Source organism: Ursus maritimus, unplaced genomic scaffold (genome assembly GCF_017311325.1).
Source record: "Ursus maritimus isolate PB19 unplaced genomic scaffold, ASM1731132v1 scaffold_3, whole genome shotgun sequence".
Taxonomy (NCBI): domain Eukaryota; kingdom Metazoa; phylum Chordata; class Mammalia; order Carnivora; family Ursidae; genus Ursus; species Ursus maritimus.
This window is the reverse complement of record NW_024425563.1, coordinates 49,499,444-49,526,323: the sequence shown is the minus strand read 5'-3', so window position 1 is coordinate 49,526,323 and position 26,880 is coordinate 49,499,444. Positions and strand designations below refer to the sequence as shown.

The 26,880-nt window shown below is 42.4% G+C and overlaps 1 long non-coding RNA gene across 1 annotated transcript in view; it reads right to left on the bottom strand.

The window, feature by feature from the left end:
- Nucleotides 1–25,735, bottom strand: part of LOC103658901 — a 31,705-nt gene extending 5,970 nt beyond the window's left edge. Inside the window, exons 1-2 of the long non-coding RNA XR_567326.2 lie at nt 25,694–25,735; nt 12,198–12,308 (exon numbers count right to left, since the gene is read on the bottom strand). This is a non-coding gene — a long non-coding RNA (uncharacterized LOC103658901). The remainder of the gene's footprint in view (nt 1–12,197; nt 12,309–25,693) is intronic.
- Between the last annotated feature and the right edge of the window lie 1,145 nt (nt 25,736–26,880).

Here is a 26,880-nt window from a genome sequence, read left to right as displayed (position 1 = left end):
CCGCCCCCCAACCCCCCCCCCCCGCATGCACACACGATTCTACTCTTTGACAAATAGCCCTCAAAGACCCTTACTAGCTGACTTATCCTCTGCAAACTCATAGCTCATTACTTTTAAAAAGATATTCTGTTGCAGGTCCCTGTAAGGCCATACTTATTTCCAATACCTAATGCTAAGTTGGAAATGCATCGATGTGATACCATAATTACTCCTGCCTTCTTACCCAGAAAATACTGACCATAGTTTCACTGTTAAACTTTCACTTATGACTCAGGGTCACTATTTCTTACATTGATTATTGAAGTAATACAATGATGATCCCCAAAATTACTGAGGTCTATAAAAGTATCCACCCTGTTGCAAAGTGACTTCTGATACTTTTGGAGTTCTCATATATTTAAAAAAATAATAAAACAATAATAACAAGGATTTCCTGAGCTTGGACCATGTTACAGGCACTATTCAAAATGTTTAATTCTCATTTAATCCTAAGAGTCCTGTGAGATAGGTACTATTCTCTTCCCCATCGTGGAGAGTGGCAAAAGTCAGGGAACACATGAATGCTCCTGGCAGCATTATTCATAATAGCCAAAAAGCAGAAACAACCCAGATGTCTTTCAACTGATGAAGAGATAAACAAAATTTGGTATATCTATCCAATGGAATATTATTTAACCATAAAACGGAGTAAAGTACTGATAATACAGCTAATGTGGTTGAAACTGGAAGAAATCCTATGCTAAGTGAAAGGAGCCTTTTATGAAAGGCCATCAAAAGAATTGTAAGATTCCATTTATATGGAATGTCCAGAATAGCTCAATCCATAGAAATCCACAGGGCACAGATCTGTGGTTGTGAGGGGCTAGGGGGAGGGTGGAATGGGGAGGAGCTGCTTGATGAGCATGAGCTTTGACTCTGGAGTGATGGGAATGTTTTGGAAGTAGATAGAGGTGGTTGTTGCACACCGCTGTGAGTATTCCGAATGCCACAGAATTGCTCACTTTAAAATGGTTAGTTTTGGGGCGCCTGGGTGGCACAGCGGTTAAGCGTCTGCCTTCGGCTCAGGGCGTGATCCTGGCGTTGTGGGGTCGAGCCCCACATCAGGCTCCTCTGCTATGAGCCTGCTTCTTCCTCTCCCGCTCCCCCTGCTTGTGTTCCCTCTCTCGCTGGCTGTCTCTCTCTCTGTTCTCTGTCAAATAAATAAAATCTTTAAAATAAATAAATAAATAAATAAATAAATAAATAGATAGATAAATAAATAAATAAAATGGTTAGTTTTTTGTTATGTGAATTTCACCTCAATCAATTATTTAATTTTCTAAGAGTCAGGGGAGATGGAAAAAGGAGTCAACGTTTTAAAAATGCTGCCTCGAGGGACGCCTGGGTGGCTCAATCGATTAAACCTCTGTGTTGTTTTTTTTTTAAAGAGTTTATTCTTATATATATATATATATATACATTTCAGTTGTACACGGTTTGAAGGCCGAGTGGATTCCCTATCTCCACTGGTCCCTGCTTCCCCAGGCCATGCTGTGAACACCAAAGGCCATCAGCAACACATTTCCATTTACTGCAGCTGGATCTGCCCTCCCTGCTAATACAGCTGCAGTCAGCTTTTCCTTAGTGAAAACAAATGAGTCACACAAAAGCCAGGACCCTTCTGGAGTTGTCATTCCCAAAGTTGGATAGCAGAGAGCTGCCCCTCGATGCCTGGAGCGGCCAGGTTCTGGGCCGGGTGGGCTCTGCCACAGATGAGAGGAAATGGGGGAAGCATGGACCTCTCAGGAGCATATCTGACCCCAGATCATTTGGCTCCTGGATCTGTCCCGAGCACCCCGAGATCAATCCATTTGCTAAAGAAGTGCACTGAGAGAGTCCAGGGTGTGGCACCGAGTTCCAACTTCTGAAACACCTAGGCTGGATGAGAGACTCACTTCAAAGGAATCTCTGAGAACCACATATTAGAAATCAAAGCTTCAGCAAATATTTCCCTGAGGACAGTCAGCCTCAGCTTCCTGCATGCTCATTGCTCATTATTCATTTTTATTTCACTTTCTTAGAATGCTTTTTTGCAGCTGTCTAAAATGACATTCTTCTGAAGTTTTGTCCAGGGATGGCCTTCAAGCTTCAGAAAACACTAGTTATATTTCTACAGTACCTACCACTCCAGCATAAAAAAGCTTGGTCTAAGTCTTTGAAACAAAATTGAATTTTCCAAGTAAGTTATGACCTGAGGTTAAGTGCCAATTAATGGTTAAGGAGAGGGGGAAAAATTGTTTCTAATTAATATCAGCCAGTTGGCCCCTACTTCCAGCTCCCTCATGGTTTTCTTAGACTTGTTCTCCATAAAAGGTAAAAAGAGTCTCTCACTTGTTTGATTGCCTTTTCCTGCTTATAATCCAGAAAATTATTTTTTGTATAGCAGACTATATTCTATAGTTATCTCAGCTGGAGTGCTACCACTTAATAATGTAAAAGTCCCAGTGATGTCAAGCACATCTTTTCTTTCTGCTAACAGCTGTTCTTCTGTGTCAAGGACCCCCGAGACCACCGCCATGTTGGAAGATTTGTTAGGAGAATGCACAGGACTCTGCACACAGTCATACGGCTATGGTTTATTCCAGCTAAAGGATACAATGCAAAACTGGCAAAAAGAAAAGGTGTATGGGGTGAAGTCTGGAGGAAGCCAAGCACAAGCTTCTAAGAGTCCTTGCCCCATGGAGTCACACAGGATAAGACATGCTTAATTTCTCCAACAATAAGTGTTGCAACAACCCAATGAAGTGCTGCCAGCTAGGGAGGCTAAGTGTCCAGGGTTTTACCGGGGGCTGGTTCTATAGGCACCCTCTGCCTAGCATATGCTACCAGTCCAGACTCTCAGAAGGCAAGCAGGTGTTCACCATAAGCCACATTGTTTGCACAAACACTCAGGCACAGTGAGCCACTCAGCAGTTAAGAAATTGTGGGAACCTTACCTACATCTAAGTCCCCAGATGCCAGCCAACACTCAATCTTGTGAGCAGACTCTCATGGGATAGTAGTCTGAGGCCTGTCATTGACTCTTCTGCACATCTTCTCTACACTTGAAGTGTGACTTGCCTACCCACAAATGTCTTTAAATTAATGAACTGTATTCTTTGCTTCTCAAGAGTGGGTTGAGCAGATGCATTTCCAAGGATCTCTTTCCTGCCCTGGCTATGCATTCATGGCAGGACCCACATGTCTGCTTTCAGGGAAATGGAGCAACATTTTGCTGGGAAATGTGCATAGTTGGACTGAGGAACCTAGGGTGGAAGCCCTTCTAGGGCTGTTCACAGAATACCCAAGAGATGTTAGTGAGGGAAATCAGATAATTATGAGTCCATGTCTTCACTACCTCTTTTTTTTTTTTTTTTAAGAGCTTTACTCTTGGGATGACTGGGTGGCTCAGTCAGTTAAGCGTCTGCCTTCAGCTCAGGTCATAATCTCAGGGTGCTGGGATCGAGTCCTACATCAGGCTCCCTGCTCAGCCGGGAGCCTGCTTCTCCCTCTGCCTCTGCTCGTGCTCTCTCTAACAAATAAATTAAAATCTTTTTTAAAAAAGAAAGGGGGGAAAAAAAGCAGGGACAAGTGGGTGGCTCAGTCAGTTGGGTGTCTACCTTCGACTTGGGTCATGATTCCAGAGTCCTGGGATTGAGTCCTGCATCAGGCTCCTTGCTCAGTGGGGAGCCTGTTTCTCCCTTTGCCTGTTGCTCCCCCTGCTTGTGCTCTCTCTCTCTCTGACAAATAAATAATATCTTTAAAAAAAAAAAAGCAGCCTTACTTTTCAGTGACATATATAATCTTCACATCCATCTTGTCCTGTCTTCTTGTTTGCCATCAGTGTCATTAGTCATCATGAAATATAAATCCAAGTGGTCATGCATTTTTTTTTTGTCTTTCTCTTTTTTAAAGATTTTATTTATTTATTTGACAGAGAGAGAGAGAAAAACACAAGCAGGGGGAGGGGCAGAGGAAGAGGAAGAAGCAGGCTCCCTGCTGAGCAGGGAGCCCAAAGTGGGGCTCAATCCCAGGATCCTGGGATCATGACCTGGGCTGAAGGCAAACACTTAACTGAGTGAGCCACCCAGGCACCCCTGGTCATGCATTTTTTTTTTTAAGATTTTATTTATTCACTTGAGAGAGAGAGAGACAGCCAGCGAGAGAGGGAACACAAGCAGGGGGAGTGGGAGAGGAAGAAGCAGGCTCCTAGCAGAGGAGCCTGATGCGGGGCTCGATCCCACAACGCCGGGATCACGCCCTGAGCCCAAGGCAGACGCTTAAAGACTGAGCCACCCAGGCGCCCCTGGTCATGCATTTTTAAGCACTTCCCCTTATTTGAATGATAAGCAAGTAAATAAGCCCATTGTTGCCTTTGTTAATGGAAGGAGAAATTACATTTTCAAACAATGTTCACAGTAAGAAATGAAGACCTCATAATGTCAGCAAACATGTAGAGACAGCCCACAGTGTCATGGCAGGGACTTAAGCCAAGTCGGTGTAGAAGGTGTTGCCCCTCGCCTGGGTGGCACAGCAGCTGGGCGTCTGCCTTCGGCTCAGGGCGTGATCCCGGCGTTGTGGGATGGAGCCCCACGTCAGGCTCCTCCGCTATGAGCCTGCTTCTTCCTCTCCCACTGCCCCTGCTTGTGTTCCCTCTCTTGCTGGCTGTCTCTATCTCTGTTAAATAAATAAAATCTTTAAAAAAAAAAAAAGAAAAGAAAAGAAAAAGAAGATGTTGCCCCTGGTTTAGGAAGAAGATGATCACTAGAGATCATATGGAGCCTTTCCTTCAAAGTAGTTGTGGGTTTGATTCATTTTCCCAAGTATGATGATGGATTTGTGTTGTTCAAGCTGTAGGATGGGAGTGGCAAGAATAGAATGTTCTTCACTCTGCAATGAAAAATCAGTATCTTGGCTTTGCAAGGTGCCTTCAATTCCCAAACGAGTGGACCATTGCTACAGATTGAATCATGTCCCTGAAAATTCATATGTTGAAGTCCTAAACCCCAGTATTGTGGCCTTATTTGGAGATAGGATCTTTACCAAGTTAAAATAAAGTCATTATGATGAGTCCTAATCCAATATGATCAGTGTCCTTATAAAAAAAGGGAAATTTGAACACAGATACACACACACACAGAGAATGGCATGTGAAAATCAAGGCAGAGATTGGGGTGATGTGCCTCCAAGGAATGGCAGAGATTGCCAGTAAACTGCCAGAAGCTAGGAGAAAGATATGACACAGCTGCTCCTTCACAGTTCTCAGCAGGGACCAACCCTGCTGACAAATTGATCTCAGACTTTGGCCTGCAGAACCGTGAGACAATAAATATCTGTTGTTTAAGCCACTGTGTTTGTGGTACTTTGTTACAGTAGCTCTAGCAAACTAATAGGACCAGGCATTCAATTCAACAAAGGTGTGCAGAGCCCTGAAAAGGCAGAGAAGGGGATTAGGTGCTGTTGGGGAGCTCACAGTCTGGCAGGAGAGGCAGACAGACACAGCACCCACTGGCTGGCACCCCTGTGAACTCCCAACTTGGTTATGTCTGGTTTTCAGAAGGATCCCTCTCTCACTGAAAAGGTAGTCTATAAATAGCTTATACCATAAGGTTTAACTAAAAAAATATACCAAAAGGTTTAAAAAAAAAAAAAAAAAAAAAAAAACACTTAGTAAGAATAATCATCAAAATTGCTTGAAGTTCTAATCCATGAATAATATGAATGACCACAAATGCTTCCTGAGGCTTTCCACCCCGGTAACATCTCATTTCATCTCACAGAAACTCTGCAAGATAGATCCCGATGCATCCTTGTTGCTTAGACTAGGAAACTGGAGTTCAGATGCGTTACCTCTTACTTACTCCGGATTCCACGTTTTGCACGTGGCAGTACCCAGAATGCCGCCAACAAACTTAACTCCTGACAGTGTTTCAACACAGGTGGTCTGTGGCCCCCACATCAGAATCACATCTGTCACTTGGAAAGACGAAGAGCTGGGGTCCCAGTCCCAAAATTACTGACTTAATTAATCTTGCTCCTGAGAAATCTTGTTTGTTAACACAAATTCTCCTGGTGATGCTGATTGACAGGCTCTATTAATACAGCCAATGAAGTCCGCTGCCTTTGAAGAGCCTCTCTGCACTTAGCCTGTTAGAATCAATGGAGTAGCTTTTAAAACTCCCAGCCTCCCCTCCCCACCTGAATCAGAGTCCCCACTAGTGGATCTAGGGAATCATTTCTAAATACACCACAGGTGATTTGAATGGACAGCCTCCGTTGAGAACTGCCAGTGGGGCGTCCATGCTTTTAATTCAAAATGTTGGACTCTGTCTTAAAAAATAAAAGGCAAATCTAAACAACAGCCAAACAAACTTTTAATAGCTACAACTTTAAGCCATCCAAGGGTAGAAGGAGGATTCCGATGGAGGAAGGAGGATCGTGAAATCAGTGGGCACCAGAGCGGGAAGTGGACAGAAGTCAAAGAGGGAACTACTAATAGATTAAAAGGCCTAAGAGTGAAAGAGGGAAAAAAAATCAGGACAAGATGTTCTGACTTCACAATTATTCTTAAATTGACTTCTGGAAATGCTGTTCAATATCCAAAATGTACAGGACAGCCACTACAGCAGAGAATTATCTGGTCCAAAATTATGTGGTCAATAGTGCTGAGGTTGAGAAACCTTGGTTTAAACACTAGTTCTATCATGGCCTTGAGCTTAACCCCTCTGAACATCACTCAATCTTTCCCTATGAAAAATGGGGAGAATAAAACCTATGGCACAGTAGTAATACCTAAAACTTAAGAAAAGCCTACTATGGGCCAAGCACAGGAAGCCAAGATAAAGAAGTTGACGTTCAGAGAGGTTGGTGACCAGGTAAGTTGCATGGCTAGTGAGTGAATGAGCAGGATCAAACACTATCTTTCCATCAAGGTGCCTCCAAGCATCCAGCTTGGGCATAGGGCTCCCTCGACTATTCAGCTGTATCCCATAGCTTCTTCCCTGAGAACTGATCAGAATACCGTACATCCATTGGCAAAAATTTGTTCATCTGGATAAAGCTGAGGTGTCAAAAAAAAAAAAAAAAAGAAAAGAAAGAAAAGAAAAGAAAAGAAGGGAAAAGAAAAGAAAAGAAAAGAAAAGAAAAGAAAAGAAAAGAAAAGAAAAGGAAGTTGTAGCCAGGAGCCAAGAATGCCCAAATATCTCCAGAGGGTTGTGATGCATTGCCATCAGTGGATAATAGTATTACTGGATGTAAACAGACAAACAATCTAACGTCACTTTTCCAGGAACAAAAATCCTGACTCTACCTTTTCAGAATCTTAGGGTGTTTAAAATTTCCAACACCATGCCCTTTACTGCTGCCAAACCAATAGCTAAAGTGCTTTAGCTGGAAGCTTCCTACCCAAATGGGTTTCTCTGACAGAAAATGATGGCTCCATAAACATAAGTACCAAAGGTCTTGTCTTTTTCTTTGGTGGATATATATTTCCACTGCTTTTCTGTCCGCAAACCTGCAACACTTATTTTTTATCCTGAAAAGGATTTTGTGAACATGTTACAAATTCTAATTTATTTATTTTAAAGATTTTATTTGAGAGCGAGAGAGAAATTGAGAGAGAACATCAGCAGCAGAAGCAGAGGGAGAAGCAGACTCCCCACTGAGCAGGGAGCCCAATGTAGGACTCGATCCCAGAACCCGAGATCATGACCTGAGCCGAAGGCAGCCCCTTAAGACTGACTGAGCCACCCAGGCGCCCCTCAAAATTCTAATTTAGATATCAGATACGGCTCTAATTCTGGATATATTACCCAATTTTCCTGGGTTTAGGAATCCAGATTTATAGAAAATAACATTCTCAGTTGTAAGTAATAATACCAGCCAATTATTACATGTATATGATATCCTATGTGCTTGACATGTACTGTTATTCCCATTTTACAGTTGAGGAAACAGACTTCGTTTCCTGGCAATGGCTTGCCTAGTCACAGAGCCCCCGCACAATGACAAGTGTGAGGCAAACACAGTGACCTACCATGACAGCTTCAAAGAAGAAAAGGAAATTCCAGAACTAGGGTTAGTCATATGATCTTTAGGATGGGATTTTGGCTACTTTGCAGGAAGCAAAGGGTGGTTAGTAAGAGAAGTAGGGAAGGGGCTCCTGGGTGGCTCTATCGGTTAAGCATCTGGCTTGATTTTGGCTCAGGTCATCATCTCAGGGTCGTGAGACTGAGCCCCGTGTAGGACTCCACACTCAGCTGGGAGTCTGCTTGAGATTTTCTCTCTCCCTCTCCTGCTGCCCCTCTCCCTGTGCACATGCTCTTTCTCTCTCTCAAATAAATAAAATCTTAGAAAAAAAAATCATTTCCAATCCTTGTACCCATTTCTTGAAAACCCTTCAAGTTGCCCTAATTCACAGCACATATTACACTTTTCAAGCTACTCTGGGATCTCCGATACGCTCCATTACAAAACTTTCTCAAGCCCCAGCCTCACTCCTCTGATTGCTGGCAGGCCTCAGTCCTTTGCCACACTGGCCTCCTTGCAAGGTTGCTTCAGGACATGGCAGCTGGCTTTCCCCAGGGTAAGTGATCTAAGAGAGTGAGAGACAGTGTGTCCAAGGCAGAAACCAAATCCTTTTCTAACCTAATCTTGGAAGTGACATCTCATCACTTCTGTCCTATTCTGTTCATTAGGAGAGAATCAATAAGTCTAGCCACACTCGGGGACAAGAGATGACACAGGGACAGGAATGCTAGTAGGCAGGGATCATCAGGGGCCCTCAGAGACTGCCTGCCTTATTCTTTCAAGTTATCATACAGTATTCCAAAGTTTGGACAGACTATGATTTTTTAAAACTATCAGCCACGATTTCTCATTTATTTTCTTGAATTTTCTTTTCACTTCCTGCTTTTTGTTTGATTGGTTCTACTTTTTTCTCCAGTCTTTGGAACTTCTCCATTGTATTTGTGTTGACTGGTTGATATTTCTGTCAGGATCTGTATCTTACTACCTACCCAACCCTGAGAGTAAGACAAGACTCTCAGAATGCTTCTACTCCCCACCTACGTCTTTATTTTCTTAATATTACTCTCTTGGTCTAGATCTGAGCTGTCCCATATGGTCACACTAGACACACGGAGCTATTGAGCACTTAAAATATGGCTGGTCTGAGCGGAGATGCACTTCTGGTATAAAATGCACGCTGGATTTCATGACTCGGTATGGAAAAAAAGTGAGATACATTGTTAGTAATTTTTATACCGATTATATTTTGATTATATTTCTGATTCTGGTGTGCAGTAAGGGTTGAGAACCACTACCAGTTTTAAAATACACAACAGTGGAAGAGGAAGAGGAAATGAGAAGTGCTTATCAATAGCAAACATACCTGCATTATCTGAAAATCAAAACAAACTAGTGAATACACATTCACTCTTTTAAAAACAGACCTTAAAAAAACACAGCACAATAGATCCATAGACATGTTGGTTGGTTAGAGCTTTGTGCTTAGGAAGAGAAAGTATGAGGAATCTGCAATGGCTTTTTAAAATGATTTAGTATTAAATTCCGAACCATAGCAAATACTAGCTAGCCTAAGCCTGGCGTCTATTGGCTTTAACTATGACTTTGATCACAAGATTTTAAAACCTAAAGAAAACAAATATTTTTTTATGGTGTCTCCTCCTCTCTGTCCTATCGATGGGTGCTGCTAGGAGACTGAGAACATTAGGGATGAAATGTTTTGTAGCCCAAAGACCAAGTGCTAATAAAGCCTAACTCTGATCCAGCTTTCAGAACATGCTTAGACAAACAGAGCCCAAAGACCAAGTGCTAATAAAGCCTAACTCTGATCCAGCTTTCAGAACATGCTTAGACAAACAGAAAAAAAAAAAAAAGACTCAAATTTCCAAGTAATTGCAACTATTTTGGAGGGAGGGAACAGTGGAAGAGAGGTTCTATAGTATCTCTAACCATCAAAGGGGATTTAATAAATAGTCACTTGTTTTTGTGCTAAAAGCTTGCCCAAACTAAGTGATACCCCTTAGAGATGACAAAAGGGTCTTAGATATTTTGCTGGAAACCAGCACTCAGTTCTACAATGAGCTAGAGACTCAACCACCTGCAGGACTGAGACAAATAATCAAACACAAATGACACACTGGTAATGAAATGCAGCAGGAGTTAATTAAACCTTGAATATTGATCACTGTGCTTTTCATGGTGGCCTTTCTACTTGACCATTTGTCCTTGAATTCCAATAGCTGCTTTCCAATTTACTGCAAATACGTGAGACCTGGTTTTGCAGTTTATTATCAAAAGCAAACACTGCAGCTATGTTAAAGCCTAGAGGGAGTGTATATGAACTAATTTCTTTTCTAATTTTTGGACTCAGAGAAGTGGATATTTGAGCATCCAGCTACCTCAGGGCCTATGCGTCATACCTCCCACATACTGTATGTCATCCTTGAGAATATCCTCAAACACCTTTCAAAGTGCTTTCAAAGAACAGCCCTGTGGGACAAGCAGGAAATCTTACTGACCCCAGTGTAGGAGGGATATGTCCGTCAGAAGGACTTCAGCAGCAAGTAATGGAAAACCCAGTTTACATAATGAGAAACACTTATTATCTCACATCATAATTGGAAATACAGACAAACTAGTTTTTCTACACAGGAGAAGTCAATTAAAATCACCACCTGACAGGATGGAATTTACATAACTATCAGTTATCTACAATTTACAAGAGTTGCAAATAGCTCAAAGACAATGAATAAGGCAAGAATCTGATAACTTGAAAAGGTAGGCTATAGACAATGCATATTTTCCATTGAAATACAAAAATACTTTCTACATCCTCAAAGAAGTTACAGTATTTGTTTAGCTACTTGGACACAAAAAAGAAAACATCCATATAGAAAACTTTTTTCTCCCCCCAAAAGTCTTGCAACTGCTGGGTCATTAAGTTCTTAAAAAAACAAAACAAAACACACACACATAAAACTTAAGAACTAACCTTAAAAATAAAACTGCCAATTATTTTACCAGCAAAACTGGGTTTATTCAGAAATAACAAACACTTACAATCCAGGACAAGCAAGCAACAGCAAAACCATAGGCAAGTTCGGAGGATAAAGGAGAGGAGCACTCTTCTAGAGAGGAAAGGGAGAAGCTGGGAGGGTGGTTACAAATAAAAAGCCCACTTGAGTAAACTGGAAGTTCAAAGTATGGTGGCTTTTTTTTTTTGACGTGTCTGGGTGACTCAGTTGGTTAAGTGGTGGACTCTTGATCTCAGGGTCCTGCATTCAAGCACTGCTTTGGGCTCCATGCTGGGCATGGAGCCCACTTTTAAAAAAAAGTATTGTGGGGTGGCTCAGTCAGTTAAGCATCTGCCATCAGCTCAGGTCATAATCTCAGAGTCCTGGGATGGAGTCCCACATCAGGCTCTCTGCTCAGTGGGGAGTTTGCTTCTCCCTCTCCCCCTCCACTTTCCACACTCTCCCTCTCTCTCAAATAAATAAATTAAAAAAAAAAAAAGTATTGTGGCTTTTCATTGGTTGAATTGTAACAGCCTCTCATTGGCTGGGCTGTTGCCAGGGAGGAGAAGAACCTTTCTTCCACCTGTTGGGGGTAGTAAAGTAATAGCTAAAGTACTAGGGACTTCAAGGTGTATCTCTTCCTGTCGGGTCTGCAATTGGCAAGGAGTGGTAGGGCCTGAGAGCTCCTGCTTCTGAACTTCCAATTCCATTTTAAACAAGGTTACCTTCTACTAATTCTCACAGAACCAAAGAGAGTTAGCATCAGTCACCAACACTAGAGGGAGTGTTGGCACACTGGACTCGGAATGACTCACAGAGAAGAACCTGTCCCAGGGTCAGAATTTGGGCAAGCATGAGGCAGGCACAGGAATGGTCTGAGCTTGAGAGAAGCTGTAGAAACTAGATGCCGAGGCCAAGTTCAGAGTCAAACTCCTGGTGAATCCTCTATTTTATGTCTTGGAGCCTTGAGCAAAGCAGTTGGTAGAAGCCAAAAGGGTCAGGAGGAGTCTAAGAGCATTCTGGACCCAATTTGTGGGTTCAAAGTCAAGGGAAGGGGACATTTACTGATCACCTACAGCATGACAAGCACTTTAAACATACATCCTATTTAATCCTCTAACAACACTGGAGAGAGTGTACCTGGTATATTCTGTTTCAGATCCACTCCTCACCATTCTCCACCTTCCTTTGTGCCAGACGTCATTGGCAGTTCTCCAGGTGTGGTCCTCTGATGAGCCGGATCAGCAGCACCTGGGAACATGTTAGAACCCTAAAATTCCATCCCCCACAATCGAATCCAAAGTTTGTTTTTCAACAAGCCCTGCAGGGGATTCTGATGCAGGCCCAAGTCCCAAAACCACCAGACTTCATCAACAGGCCCTCTTGCTCTCTGGGTTCAGGTTAGCATGTGAAGCAGTTGAGAGGGAGGAGGCGTCTGAGCACAGGTTACCAGTTCCCCCAGCTTCTCACCTGCTCTGTGACATCAATCTCCACAAAAGATGCCGCTCCGTTGGGTTGGCCTCAACAAGATGTGCTTCGTCTGTGTCTGGGTAACTGACCCTGTCTCTCTTCTCCTTACATGTGGGGGTGAAAATGGCCCTCACTGTTTCTAGCCTTGAGCTAATGCACTACCCCAGTGCCTTCCTTACACCTCGCCCACAGTCCCTTTATTAAATTTTGTAAAAATAGACCCTTTAATGATTTTACTAACTTCTTCTCAAATAATGTATTTAGAAGACAAAATATTGATGGAAAAAAGAAACAGCTCTTTACAAGTTAACTTACAGGTTTAAAGTATTATAATCTAGAATCTCAAAGGACTGTTTTGGACCAAAAAAACAAAACAAAACAAAAAGACTCTAAAGTTTATCCAGAAGAGTAAACAGACTAGTAGAGCCAAAATCATGAGTGAAAAAGATGAAAAACAATCGGAAAACATCCCTAGCGCCTGCCAGCAAAAGCCCACAAAAATTTTTAAAACTTAAATTTATATTACAGCATTAGAAGTGGCATACAAGTCAATGGATCAAGATAGCTAAAAAGCTAACTGGAGTATATAAACTAACTCAATTTATTATAAAGGAAGTCTTACAAATCAATTAGATAAAGAAGAATCATCCCATTAATAAAAGAGAAATTGACTTAGGTATTAAGAGGAAATAAATCAATTTAGAGTCTCATATCACAATATCATCCAAGTCAGTCCTACATGAATCAAAGAACTGGATATAAAAGAAAAACAAAACAAAATAAAAACAAAACACCACAAAAGTAGAGGAAAAATATTTTTCCTAACAGTTAGATAAGAAAAGATTTTTTAAACCCAAAGTAAATGGAAAATAATCACAAAAGAAAAAATGATTTGATTATATTAAAATCTATTAAAAATAATTACAAGGCTCACAAGTTATGAAAAATAGCCAGGACCAAAAAAGCAAATTTTTTCTAGTATGTAAATATTTTGTAGAAATCAATAAGCAACAGTAATATATTTATAAAACAATAAGCAAATGATAAGGTCTGACAGTTTAATTATAAAAGACAAAGGAAACTTTTTTTTAAGATTTTATTTTTAAGTAATCTCCACACCCAACTTGGGGTTTGAACTCACAATCCCAAGATCAAGAGTCTCATGCTCCACCCACCGAGTCAGCCAGGTGCCCCTAAAGGAAATTTTTTTTAAAAGAAGAAAATTCAATCTCACTGAGCATCAAAGGATGCAAATTTAATAAGAGGAAAATATGTTCAGGACCTTGAAGTATACAAATTTTCTTTAAAAGAACACTACAAGCCTTAACTATAAATGGAGTCTATTAAAATGTATATCTTTTGCTCATGCAAAGGGAATGTAGACAACAATATTGTATTATAATCATTAATATGTCAAGAGACTAGATCATAATTATTCCAACCATTAAAAAGAAATGATAATTATGTGACATGATAGAGGTGCTAATTATTCCTACAATGGCAATCATATTACAATATACATAAATGTTGCAGATTAACATATTATACACCTTAAATTTATACAATGTTATATGTCAAATATATTTCAATTAAGAAAAGAAAAAAAATGACAAACAGAAAAAAAGAGAGCAAGCAAAAAACAGACTCTTAGCTCAAGAGAACAAACTGATAGTTACCAGAGGGGAGGCGAGTGGGGGGATGGGTGAAATAGGTGATCAGGATTAAGAGCACACGTGTCATGATGAGCCCCGAGTAATATACAAAACTGCTCAGTTACTGTATTGTACATCTGAAACTAATATTATGCTATATGTTAGCTATACTGGAATTTTTAAAAAAATCAAAACTGTATACATGCAGTGCAGCCTAAATCACAGAAAGGGGTAATAATTTTTTTAACTTAGAAAAAAAGAAAGAAAAAATATATATCCTTTGTTCATCAAAATACCATTAAAGAGGAAGAAGGCAACCCAAAGAGTAGAAAATATTTGATACCTGACAAAGGATTATAATCTACAATATAAAAATAGTTTATATAATTCAGTGAGACAGACAACTTAACTACAAAATGGGCAAAATACTCGAATAGACTATTAACAAAAGAGGGCATCTCCAAATGGTCACTATGCACATGAAAAGTTGTTCCACCTCCCGACTCACCAAGAAATGCAAATTAAAGCCACAATGATGTGTCACTACACAGCCCAGTCAAGCAGCGAAAATGAAAAAAGACTGATAATATCAAGTATTAACCAAAATTGGGAGAAGCTAGAACTCTTATACACACCTGGTAGAAGTCTAAATTGACACAACCATTCTGGAAATTGCTCTCTGCCAGTACATATTGAAGCCAAATATCGCCATTCCTTATGGCCAGGAGTTCTGCTTCCAGGGGCATGCCTCTCAAAAATGCATACATGCAGTCACCAAAAGAAATTTACAGAAAATGTTCTTAATACCAAACCGAAAACGACCAGATGTTCATTAGCAGCAGAATAGTGAAGTACATTGTGATATACTGTATTTATAAAATGGAGTCCTACGCCACAAGAACAAACCAAGTGGGACTAATCTACTGTCGTTAGAAGTCAGAATGGTAGTTATTCCTGAGACAGTAATCACAGGGTTGGGGGATGAGGGGGGTTCTGAAGATGGTGAATACATTCTCTTTCTTGTTGTGGATGCCAATTACTCAGGTATGCTTGCCTTGTGATAATCAGACACTTTTCTGTATATATCTTTATGCTTCAGTAAAAGGTTTAAAAATAATAATCAAATAGCAGTTTTCATTATTTCTAAATTGATAATTCTCAATGTTGACAAGGGAACAGAAAATGAGTACTTTCATATACTGTTGGTAGAACTGTAAATTGATTCTACCTTTCTGGAAAACACATTAACAATATGCATAATTTTTTTAAAGTCTATGCTCTTTGACCCATTATTTCCCTCTACATGAATCTATCTTAAGGTGATAATCCATGCAAAAAGCTGACAAGGAAAAAGATTAATGACAGGATATGAAACTATGTCTAAAACTATGTCCATACAATACAATCCCAACTACTTTAAATACATTTGGAACATAAAGAAAAGACTGGAAGGAACGAAACCAAAATATGATTATTGTATGCTGAACATTTGTGTTGCCCCCCCCACACACACACACATTCACGTGTCACAGCCCAATCCGCAATGTGATGGTTTTTGGAAGTGGGGCCTTTGGGAGGTACTTAGGTTTAGATGAGGTCATGAGGGTAGGGCTCTCACTAAGCAAGTAGCACCATTTTAAGAAGAGGAAGAGACATGAGAGCTCTCTCTCTCCATCACATGAGGATACAGTAAGAAAGCAGCTATTGACAAGCCAAGAAGAAAGATCTCACCAGAACAGATCATGTGAGCACCCTGATCTTGAAACCTCCTGACCTCTAGAACTGTGAAAAATAAATGTTTGCTGTTTGAGCTACCCCTGTCTTTGGTATTTTGTTATGACAGCCCCAAGCAAACTAGAGCAATGATCAATAGTCAGATCTGACTTTATGAGATTGAGTAATTTTTTGTTATCTATTCTTTTCATTTTTTCCCAAAATTTCTATGATCTTTATGAATTACTCTTTTATTTCTTTTTTGGTAATATTTCTTGTTTTTTTAAGATTTTACTTATTTATTATTTTTGAGGGAGAGAGAGAGAGAGAGCTGGGGGAGGGGCCGAAGGAGAGGAAGAGGCAGAGAATCTCAAGCGGACTCCCTGCTGATGATGGAGTCGGGCTCATGACTCGATCCCATGATCCTGAGATCATGACCTGAGCCAAAACCAAGAGCCAGATGCTTAACTGACTAAGCCACCCAGATACCCCTAAATATTTCTTTAAGTAATCTCTATACCCCAGGTGGGGCTCAAACTCATGACCCTGAGATCAAGGGTCACATGCCCTTCCAAAAGAGCCAGCCAGGCACCCCGACTTTTTTATTTCTGTAACGCATAATTACCCATTAAAATATGAGCAGCTACATCCCCATTGCACAAGTCAAACAATAGAGAGATAAAATAAAAGGTCAAAAGTCTCCTTTAATATATTCTCTCTTCCCCCTTCCCCAAGTTTGGTTTCTCAAAGACACACACCAAGAAAATTTATATATGTATCTTTCCGGGTTTTTTCTTTTATATTTATAAACATGCACACATCTACAATGGAAAATATGCATATCAGAGTTTGCTTTTTAAATTATTGCTTACAAGCAGCCTTAGGGGAGCTGGATATGCCCAGTATAGTATTTTGCTTGACCCACACAATGGTTTAAAATGTTGCATAGCTACACAAATAGTACTTTTCTATAACGCAAACAGCTTGGTGCCTGTTGTCACAGACCTAGCCCTTCACCCTTCTGATACCTGCCAGGCCTCCCTAGGTGTTTGTCTGTGTCACCCTGGTCTTTTTAACTTATTGCTCTGTAAACTTGTGAAGTGTTTAAAAAAAAAACACCAAATAATAAATATGTCTGCATGTCAACATATCTACCTCATTCTTTTCCACTTAGTATTCCATAGCACACATCATTTTTATAATCAAGATTTTGGAAAGCACATATTTTAAAGGAGTTTAGATGCAAATTTTCAATGTGATTCAAGTTTCCGGAATGTGTTCCTGTCTCACATAGTTCATTAGCTATGAAGCAGGAAGTCTTTTAGTCTCTGTTTAATTTTTCATCAAAGATGGTTTGTGAAAGGGTGCATCAGTGATCTGGAAGGCGTTTTCATACTGCATGCTACATCAACAAAGACTCCTGTTTGCACAGTGGAAAACCAAAATTATTATTTAGAAACTCCCTTGAGGAAATTTGCTTTTTGCACAGAATGGATTATTTGTCTAAATGTCAAAGGACTCTATAATTTTTGTAAATATTCTTCATGCCCAGAAAGCAGCAGTTGGTTGGGGGTTTTTAGTGACTCAACCATTGCCTCTGCCACCCTAGATAGAGCTTAAATCTTTGATTACACTCAGTTCCATACAACAGTATGGACAGTTCCATACACTGTCTTATTCCATGTTTCAATCATTTCATACCTTCATTTAAATACGTAAGCCATGAGTCCCCCAAATATGGTAATTTCCTGGAGAAAAAGATTCTTTTATCTAATGCAGACAAAATAAATCCCAGGCGCCCACCTGGCTCTGTCTCAACAGGGAGTTGCAGACTGATTCCAGCAGTCAAGAGTAATTAGGAGTAATTCCAATCTTACTGGCATCTCTCAAATATCATTAAAGAGGATCCAAATCATAGCCTATGGTGACAGTTCTCCAAATGCTCTTTTCCTAGTCCTCTGCATTCCCTACCCTTCTCAAAAATCTGGCCAAACACCTTTCTTCCTGTAGTTTTAATTTCTCCTTTCGAACCCAGTGCTCATCCTTGCTTCTCTGTTCTTCCCAATGAATTGCCTCCAGTACATAGTTTAGAGCCCTGGAGTAGGGGCGGAGGAGGAAGGGGACAATCCTATCAGACACCACCAAAATAAACCTAGCAGGAGGGCAGAAGGCAAGAGAGATGGGACAAAATCTAGATACTTCTGCCTAATATTTGTTTTTTGTACGTGTTGAATATACCTACCATGACTATATTTTTCAGATGAACGATTTATATGCACATCTAGAACTGGGCAGCATATTGAAGCTGCGATTATCTTGGAAAATCAAGGGAGAGGTTTTTTGTGGTTTGTTGGTTTGTTTCTTAAAAAGAGGAAAGTCACATCTACTGAGTGCAAGATACTGTGGCACGCCCTTTCCCATGTTATTTTGTTTAGCTGGCGCAACCACCCTCAGAATATATTACTGTCCCGTTTTATATGTGAGGAAGGTGACGGACACTTTCGGTGTATCTGTCCATCTACCTCCGAAGGAGCCCTGCGTTCTCTAAGAGATGTCCTGTCAATTTCCCTGTCCACAAAGGGAACTCTTCCCCAGCCAGCGCTGATTGGACCAGAGGTGTGAGCATATGACACAAGGCGGGCCAATCAGATTTTCTTTCGCAGAAATTTGGAATCCCGATTCAGAGACAGAACTGGAACTAGTAAAACAATTAACTCTCTCGAAGAGCAGGTCCTGGTGTCTGGAGAATCTCTGTTGGAGGATCGCCGTGGTAGGATGGGTGGTGCTAAGAATTCACAGTCAGCTCTAGAAGCTTGGAGAAAGTTCGCGCTCCTGCTTACACAGGGTGAGAAGTGGAGAAGCCTGGTGGAAGTGAGGTGGAGGGGAGAATGGGAAACCCCGGAGCAAACTGGATGATGTGTTGGGACAAAAGAGAAGAACTCTTGATTAGCGTGCTGCCGGGAAGCTCTGGGATCATGGGGGGATTTGAAAAACATGCTTGGCAGGGTGCAGGGTATCGCCTGCTCGGTCCTTCCCTGGAACTCCTTAGTAAACGTGGTTGAGTCGCTCATGATTTCCAGAGAACAGGCTGTTTCCGGAGCGGTGCTGAGTCCAGTGTCAGGGGTGAGACAGGACCAGGGAGTGGACAGGGGGACAGCCAGCATTTGGGCTGAGTGCATAAGCTCGGGGCTCTGGGAGGTCCATGTGGAGAGGGAGCAGGTATAGCTGGGCAGCAGAGGGAGAGAAGAAATCTGGCTTGAAGAAAGAAATCAAGGTGAGCGACAGAATACAAGTCTTGTTTTGTGGGTGGAGGTGGTGTTTTATTATTCCCAGGCCTTGCTTCTAGTTCTTTCCTGCCCCTGCTTTCTGGGCAACATACTATGTACTTATAAATTCTCTTTTTTAGTTCAGCATAGCTCAAAGTTGGGTACTATTGTAACCAGAATTCTTTTTTTTTTTTATTTTAAGATTTTATTTATTTATTTGACAGAGAGAGAGAAGGAAAGAGAGAACAAGCAGGGAGAGCTGCAGGCAGAGGAAGAGGGAGAAGCAGGCTCCCCCCACTGAGTGGGGAGCCCGATGCTGGGCTCAATTCCAGGACTCAGGATCATGACCTGAGCTGAAGGTGGACGCCCAACCAACTGAGCCACCCAGGCACCCCTGTAACCAGAATTCTTAATAATTACAAGGAATCTAGGGTTCCTAGAGATTAAATTAGTTGAGAAAAGTTCTAAGTCTACTTAGTGGTAGGAGGTGGGGTTCAGACCCCAATGTGCGCTCCCCCTCACACTCTGCTGAGTGACCCTGACTGCATTGTTATTCCACAAACACAACAAGCTCATGCCCTCCCCAGTGGGGTCTGTCTTCTCTGCCCAGAACAGGCAGAAAAGCCACTCCCTCATCTCATTCAGGTCTCACGTCAAATGTCTTTCAGAGATACCTACCCTAACAACCTCATCTAAAATAGTCTCTCCAACCTCTTTCTCTGCCTTATTATGATTTTTTTAGTAACACTGATTACTACCTGAATTTATGTTACATGGTTATTTATCTGCCCCCACCAGACTATAAGCTCCTCAAGGGCTGGGGTCACTCTCTTGTTCATTGACGTATTTTCAGGATGCTGACTACAAGAGTACTTGACATACAGAAGGCACCCAACAATATTTGTTTAATTAACCAGTTCATTAAACTCCAATCTGTTTTTGACTTCCATGCTATTTTCATGGTCTCAGTGGATGATGTAATTCTAGAACCACTCAGAAAAACCCTCCTGGATTAAGGAGGAAACCGCTGTCTAAAGGACATCTGTGACTCTTGGTTCATCGTCACGGAGGGAAGGGGAAGGTCTGCTGGCTGTCCGCAGGGATGGAAGGTGTGTAGGACACTGAGCCAGCATGATCTGGTCCAGCATTTATAAGAACCGAACCGCAAATTCGTTTCTAGTTGTTCTCTCCTAATTAGTTTTCTGATTGGGAAAACAAAGCTTCAATGACAGTAAAAATGCTCTTGTTCCCGTGGTACCAAACGTTAAATTACAGATGACATCTACTTTGCTCTTGGGAGAATATTATTTTCTGGGGCTGTTCCATAAGGTTGTTTGCGTTTCTCATGCTCACCGCCCCTGAGCTCACCTGTCGGCCTGAGACAGGTTCTGGCTTGCTGAGGGTGCCCTGTTCTTACAGCTGTACAGGAGGAAAGCTGCTGGGGACTCACTTGGAAGCTGAGGGAGGGGGCAGAGGACATGGACCCTGTTCTCATCCAAGCCTCTCCAGGCTCTTTCACAGTTTGATAGTGAAACCACACCATCAAACAGGGAGTCACTTTGGTGATGCCTTTCAGATCCTGTCCCCCACCCCTTACACATATACCAATGTCAGTGGTGGCTCCTACCTTGTTACTGTAACACGTGTTGTTGAATCTATGGATTCGTTTGCTCCTGTGTATTACTCTTAATGACCTTAATGTCTTCACATTCACAACACTTAATAGGTAAGAAACTCACCATGATTAAATGTCGGGTTTTAGTTCTTCAGCTAGTTAGTGGCAAGGCCAGAATTCAAACTCAGACCTCTAGACTCCAAGATCAGGGCTCTCCCCCCTGCAACTACCTCTCTACCTTTACATTCAAAGAATGGTTTGCTATAAAAATTGTTTTTCATAACCCATTCATATTGCTAAGTAAGCAGAATCTTTAAGGGCCACAAATTCAGAGAAAGCTGAAGATAAATCAGCAGGCTATAAAAGACAGTTGATAGCTTTTATTTGGTAAATTACACACAAAGTCAGACATTTCCCCAAGTTTGGGTGATAGCTTTGTTTCTCCTGAGAGCTGAGGCTGATGGAATGAAAAGATGCAGGCTCAGCTTTCCAGCACCCACCTCTACTGCCTGGGAGGCACTGCTGGAGCCTTCTTAACCAGCAGTGTGGAGTCAGGCACCAACTGGCTCAGTTCCACAAATAGCAAAGGGCACTTCGCTCCCTGACAGATTCCTACCAAAATCAAAAACCTGGTGTTGCAACGGCCAAGCAGATATTCCCTCTCCAGACTTCTCATAGAAAATGAAGTGGTGAATTCAGTTACTCTCTACCTAATTCTGGCAAATTTAAAGACGTTAATAATTAATTCTAATTTTCCCTCCCTTCCACCACTCACTCATGCCAGATAAAGGGAAGTTAATGTTTGCTTGAACAATCCAGATAATTGCTTATTCTTTCCACTTGCCTGAGCATGTTCTGAAAGCATAGATATCAATTACCACCAGGAAGTGGTGGTTTTCCCCCTTACCTCTTTGTTTTATCAATTTTTAAAAGTGTCATGTGACCAGAGGGATAGTCCTGTGCCCCGAGGCTGAGACATGTAAAGAGATGGGGTGACGGGAGAAGGGCCTGGCTGTATGCAGAGATCTACAGGGCTTACAGGAGAGAAAAACAGCAGGAAGAAATGTCTTTAAACACTGCTTTTAAAAATCCTAGTTCTTGACCCCGTAATTCTGCTTCTGAGAATTTGTCCTAATCCTTATCAGTGGAGGTCCAACCTGGAAAAGAGAGATGTCTCTGAGTGGTTACAGCGGGGGTGCCCCAGAGCTGAGCACCATCAAGAAGCCTCTCCAGCTCCCTAGACTGAGGGGAAGGAAGTGAAAGGACCAGGATCTAGGGTCACCTGATGGAAGCAAGGAACTTGATGCACCTGTTGGGCAGTGGTGGGACCACTGAGGAGAGAGATACTTAGCGCTGGAGCCTGAGACCCCGGGCCCTCCCCCATTCCCACCTCCCACTGGACAAGTCCACAGGGAAACTGGCTGACACAGGAGTCTGAGGAGCTCAGCCTGCAGGGTGCACCCACCCCCAGGGACACAGAGCAGAACTCAGGGAGAGCGAGAAGTGGCTCAGAGGGCTCACAGGCCCAGGAAAGCAGCCTTGAGTGAAATAACATCTATTTCGATAAGTAAATTGCTTGTAAATGGGTAGATGAGGTCATAGATGCTTGTCCCTTATTATAAAGAGTGAGTTTGGGTTTAAGAGAAATGAGATCATCGGAAGCACTCGAGGAAAAGTAGTTCGGGAAGTGTAACAAATATAGGTAGAATAAAAGCTAGAGTTCAGACAGATAAAAGTAGAATGCATACTTGTAAGTGATAAGAGAAAGAGGGAAATAACCTCAGCGGAAGTAGAGAGAACACGCTAAGACAAACTACACACTACAGCTTACTTTCTCACACATGAGCTGGGCCTTGTTCGTAACAGTAGAGTGTCAAAATAATTGCATGATGTGATATGAGATGGGCCAGTGACAAAGAATCATAGAAGGTATGATTCTCTATCTTGAAGTCCTACCACCCGTCCAGGCACATGTTGAATGTCTTGAGACCCCTGAGTCTGTATCCTGATAGATGATCAGGAATAAAGGATGAAATGGGCAAAGAGTAACACAAGGGGTCATAGAAAAGCTGGGGTATAGACCTCTAGGGAACTGAGCAGAACAGATAAAAAAATCAACCAGCAGGGGCGCCTGGGTGGTGCAGTCGTTGAGCGTCTGCCTTCGGCTCAGGGCATGATCCCAGGGTTCTGGGATCAAGCCCCATGTCAGGCTCCTCTGCAGGAAGCCTGCTTCTTCCTCTCCCACTCCCCCTGCTTGTGTTCCCTCTCTCGCTGGCTGTCTCTCTCTCTGTCAAATAAATAAATAAATCTTTAAAAAAAAAATCAACCAGCAACTCAAAGGGATGACTAACAATAACATCCTAATTGTTATTTTGCCAAGAAAAGCCTAAAAAAAAAAAAGCTATGAACTACAAATACCATATGTCACTAAAGAAATAGGAAGACAAAGAAAATCTTAGAATAAGTCTAGGTCTTTAAACTGAATACATTTAGATCAAATAAAGCTAACTACAATGTCTGATTTTTCTCTGTCTGCTACAAAGCCGTATTTGATAATTACGGGATTTTTATGACCCCTGAACCTCTTCCTAGTCCCAAGATTCAATGATCTTGCCCTATTTTGTGAAAGCAGTTTGTGTTCTATAGCAGGCACAGGCTGAAGAGATTGCTAGAGTTAACAGCAGATTTAAATTTAATTGATATCTTGCCAGATGACTGACTTGCCATGATCACTGAAGAACCCTACTGCCAGAAGGAAAATTGCTCTCAGCCAAAGGAAAGAGGAAACGTAGTGGCCACACCCTCCTCTCCCGCAGACCCCTTCGCCATGTTTGTGCCAGATGAACATAATTTCCTTTGGCTACAGTTCTTTGGACCACACTCAGCTCCTGACTCCAGTGCAATCAATCTCCAACCAGTCAGAAGTTTAGGGGGTGGCCCTGGTACAAAAAACATTGTCCAAACAGGGATGGTGATGGCTTAACAGACTCTTGGCTCTTTCTGAGAATTTGCCTATGAGATACATGTGGAGACAACTGAGTTCCCGATCCGTTCTAATGATGGTACTATTGTGAAGCTGGAGATTTCCTGTTACCGAAAGAGGTAGCAGGGGCTCTGTATCTGCAGGGTGGCTTTGTGAGTGGCTCCTGAAAGCCTAATCTTGAGCTTACTTTTCCCCTCCCAATGACTCAATAAGCCCTGTAATATCTGCAGTAAATCCTTTCCAGCTTCAACTGGTTGGAGTGGATTCTGTTCTCTGTAATTGAGCCCTGGCCAATACAAATGTAATTTCTGCATTAAAGGCTTGCAGCCTTACGGGGAGAGAGGCGTGTTGACAAGTCCCGGAGGACCCTGCTGTAATTCAGGTGCTTACAGAGTACACTGGGTACACGGAGGAGCAAATATCTGAACTTCAGCCTACAAAGGAATGATTCACAGGGAAGGGGCTCTCACACTGGGAACAGGTCTAGGAGGTTAGCAGAAGCACAAGGCAAGAAGGGCATTGTACATCAAGGAAATGGTGAAGATACGATGAGAGAATTAGAGTTGAATTGAGGGACAAGGACAATGAGAGAAGGGGCTGGTCAGGTTGCAGGTGCGTGCATGCTAGAGCTGTAAGAAACTTTAGGTACATTCTAGTGCACTCCATTTATTTTACATATCCAAAAACTGAAGCTAGAGCATAGGTGTTCTGACTCCCAGGTGACTGCCCTTCCAGGTAATACGCACAGAGTCCTGAATGTATTGTTCAATGGTGAACGTTATAAATAGCAGAACAGAGAAAGTGGGTGAGTGACGAAATGTCCAGAGAACTGAGAATGGTGAGGCTGTGATACCCTGAGCTGAAGTGGCAAGAGCTGTCTGACTTCGCTCCTCCATGTAGCACACAGCGTAAGGCAGGGGGAGCCTGCGACGCACTCCTGTCAATCAGCCCCTTGCCTACTGCATGCTTCCAGTGGTCCCATATGGGTCAGGCATCACGGCTCTGTTCCGTAAACCAAAGCCCCCTTGGTACCCTGGTCACCAGACATAAAGGAAGAAGAAGGGAGAGACTGTTGGTAGAATGCTCAAATCTGCAAAACTTCTTCTGGAAAAACCTTGTGAGGATCATGCTCTCTCCTTCATCCTCCACATTCAAAATTCATTTATCAATTTCTTTACCATCCATCCAACCACCCATCCACCCGTCTATCTGTCCATCCTTCCATCCCTTCATTTATCCACTCATCTGTCCTTCCCACCACTGATCTGTTAATATTTCTACATATCTGTTTATTTATATATCTACAGCTACAACGTCAAATACTTCCGTAGTGTTTCCCCTCTGTTAGGCAGCGCACTTTATATGAATTAACTCAGTTCCCGTAATCTTCACATCCTCGTGATGTATTATTTTTATCTCCATTTTACAGATGAGGAAATCAGACACAGCGAGGTTAAGTAACTTGCCCAAGGTCACAAAATTTATATCTGTTATCCTCCTTTGTGTTTACATCCCTTCTCTTTCCTTGAAGGGTGACTCATCCCACTCATCACAGGGTTTCTATTTCTTAGTTACCTCTCAACCTGTCTCCTTCTTAGTTCAGACTTCCTCCCCAGCCCCCTGACCAGCTCCTGATTTGGATTGATTGCCAATACTGTTCCTGCGAGTCACTCTGATTTCAACCTCCACTTCCTCTTCCTCCATACGTCACACATTTCCCTGGCACCGGTAGAGTGATCTTTGCAAGCAGTGTTTCTCAAGGGAGCTGTCCTGAGCATTGAGGGATGTCTGGTAGGTCTGGCGTCTGACCACTAAGTTAACAGAGGTGCCCCTCAGTCATCGTGAGAAAAGAAATGCCCCTGGACATGTTCAAACATCAGAGTTGAGAACCTTTGTTAAAAACCCTACATGAGATCGTCTTTCTTAGAGGCACCTACCTGGGTGGCTCAGATGGTTAAGCGTCCGCCTTCGGCTCAGGTCATGATCTCTGGGTTCTGGGATAGAGTCCCTCATCGGGCTCCTGGCTCAGCGGGGAGTCGTCTTCTCCATCTCCCTTTCCCCCTGCTCATGCTCTCTCTCATTATCTCTCTGTATCTGTTTCAAATGAATAAATGAAATCTTAAAAAAAAAAGATCATCTCTCTTAAATCTACTCTAAACCCTAAGATGGGTTTTAACGAACAAATATTCAACACATATTTGTTCATCTCTTCCCAGGCCAGGCACTGGGGTAGGTGGTGGGGAGGTAGCAGCGAACAAGCAAGACACGGCTAACCCTCGTGAAGCACACGGTCTCCAGGGGATACCAGATGTTGAACAAATACTCACAGATGTGTTCAATGCCGCACAGGAGAAGGGCAGGCAGGGGTCCCAGGAGCCTGAGGGGCCAGGAAATGTTCCCTGAAGGAGCTAAGATTTAAGCTACAACCCAGAGGGGGAGCAGGAGTCAAGTGGGCACAGTGGGCAGTGGGGAGAGGGTGAATGTTCTGGGTAGAACTGCATGGGCATAGTCCTCTAGGAGGAGAAAGGCATGTCAAGTCCTGCAGCCAAAAGAACCATGGCGAGGCCTGGGCTGAGTGGTTTGGGGAGATTGCTCACCAACGTGGAGATAGACAATGGGGTCATTGTTTGACCCAATGACTTGGAGGCACCAAATGCTATGAGATGGGACAAAGAGAGATAGGGGAGCAGCTACAGATGGTGAAAGAGTCAAGGAAAGAATTGTTTTATTTATACATTTATTTGCTGCCTTTATTTATCTGAGCAGAGCAAAATATTTCCTTTCTGCTCCCAGCCATCTGCCTTTGGTCCATGGAGCATGTAGTCAAACTCGGATGGGTGCCTGGAAGTGGCGGAGAGAGAGAGAGTTTGTTTTCCGGAGGAGGGAGGGAGGAGGAGGCTGAAGACGCAGGAGCGAGGGAAGTCTCGGGGGGCGGGTATGTGCGAGATGGGAGACCGAGAGCAACAATCCTGTGATGCCTCAGGTCCTTGCAGGCTCCTGGGGACAGAATTGGCAGGAAAGTCTTACCAGAGAACTGAATTGCGCCAATTATACAATGGCCTGCAATTATGAAACACTGGCATGATCGCTGGTACCTGTGGAGGAGGCTCAGGGAAGGCTGTAA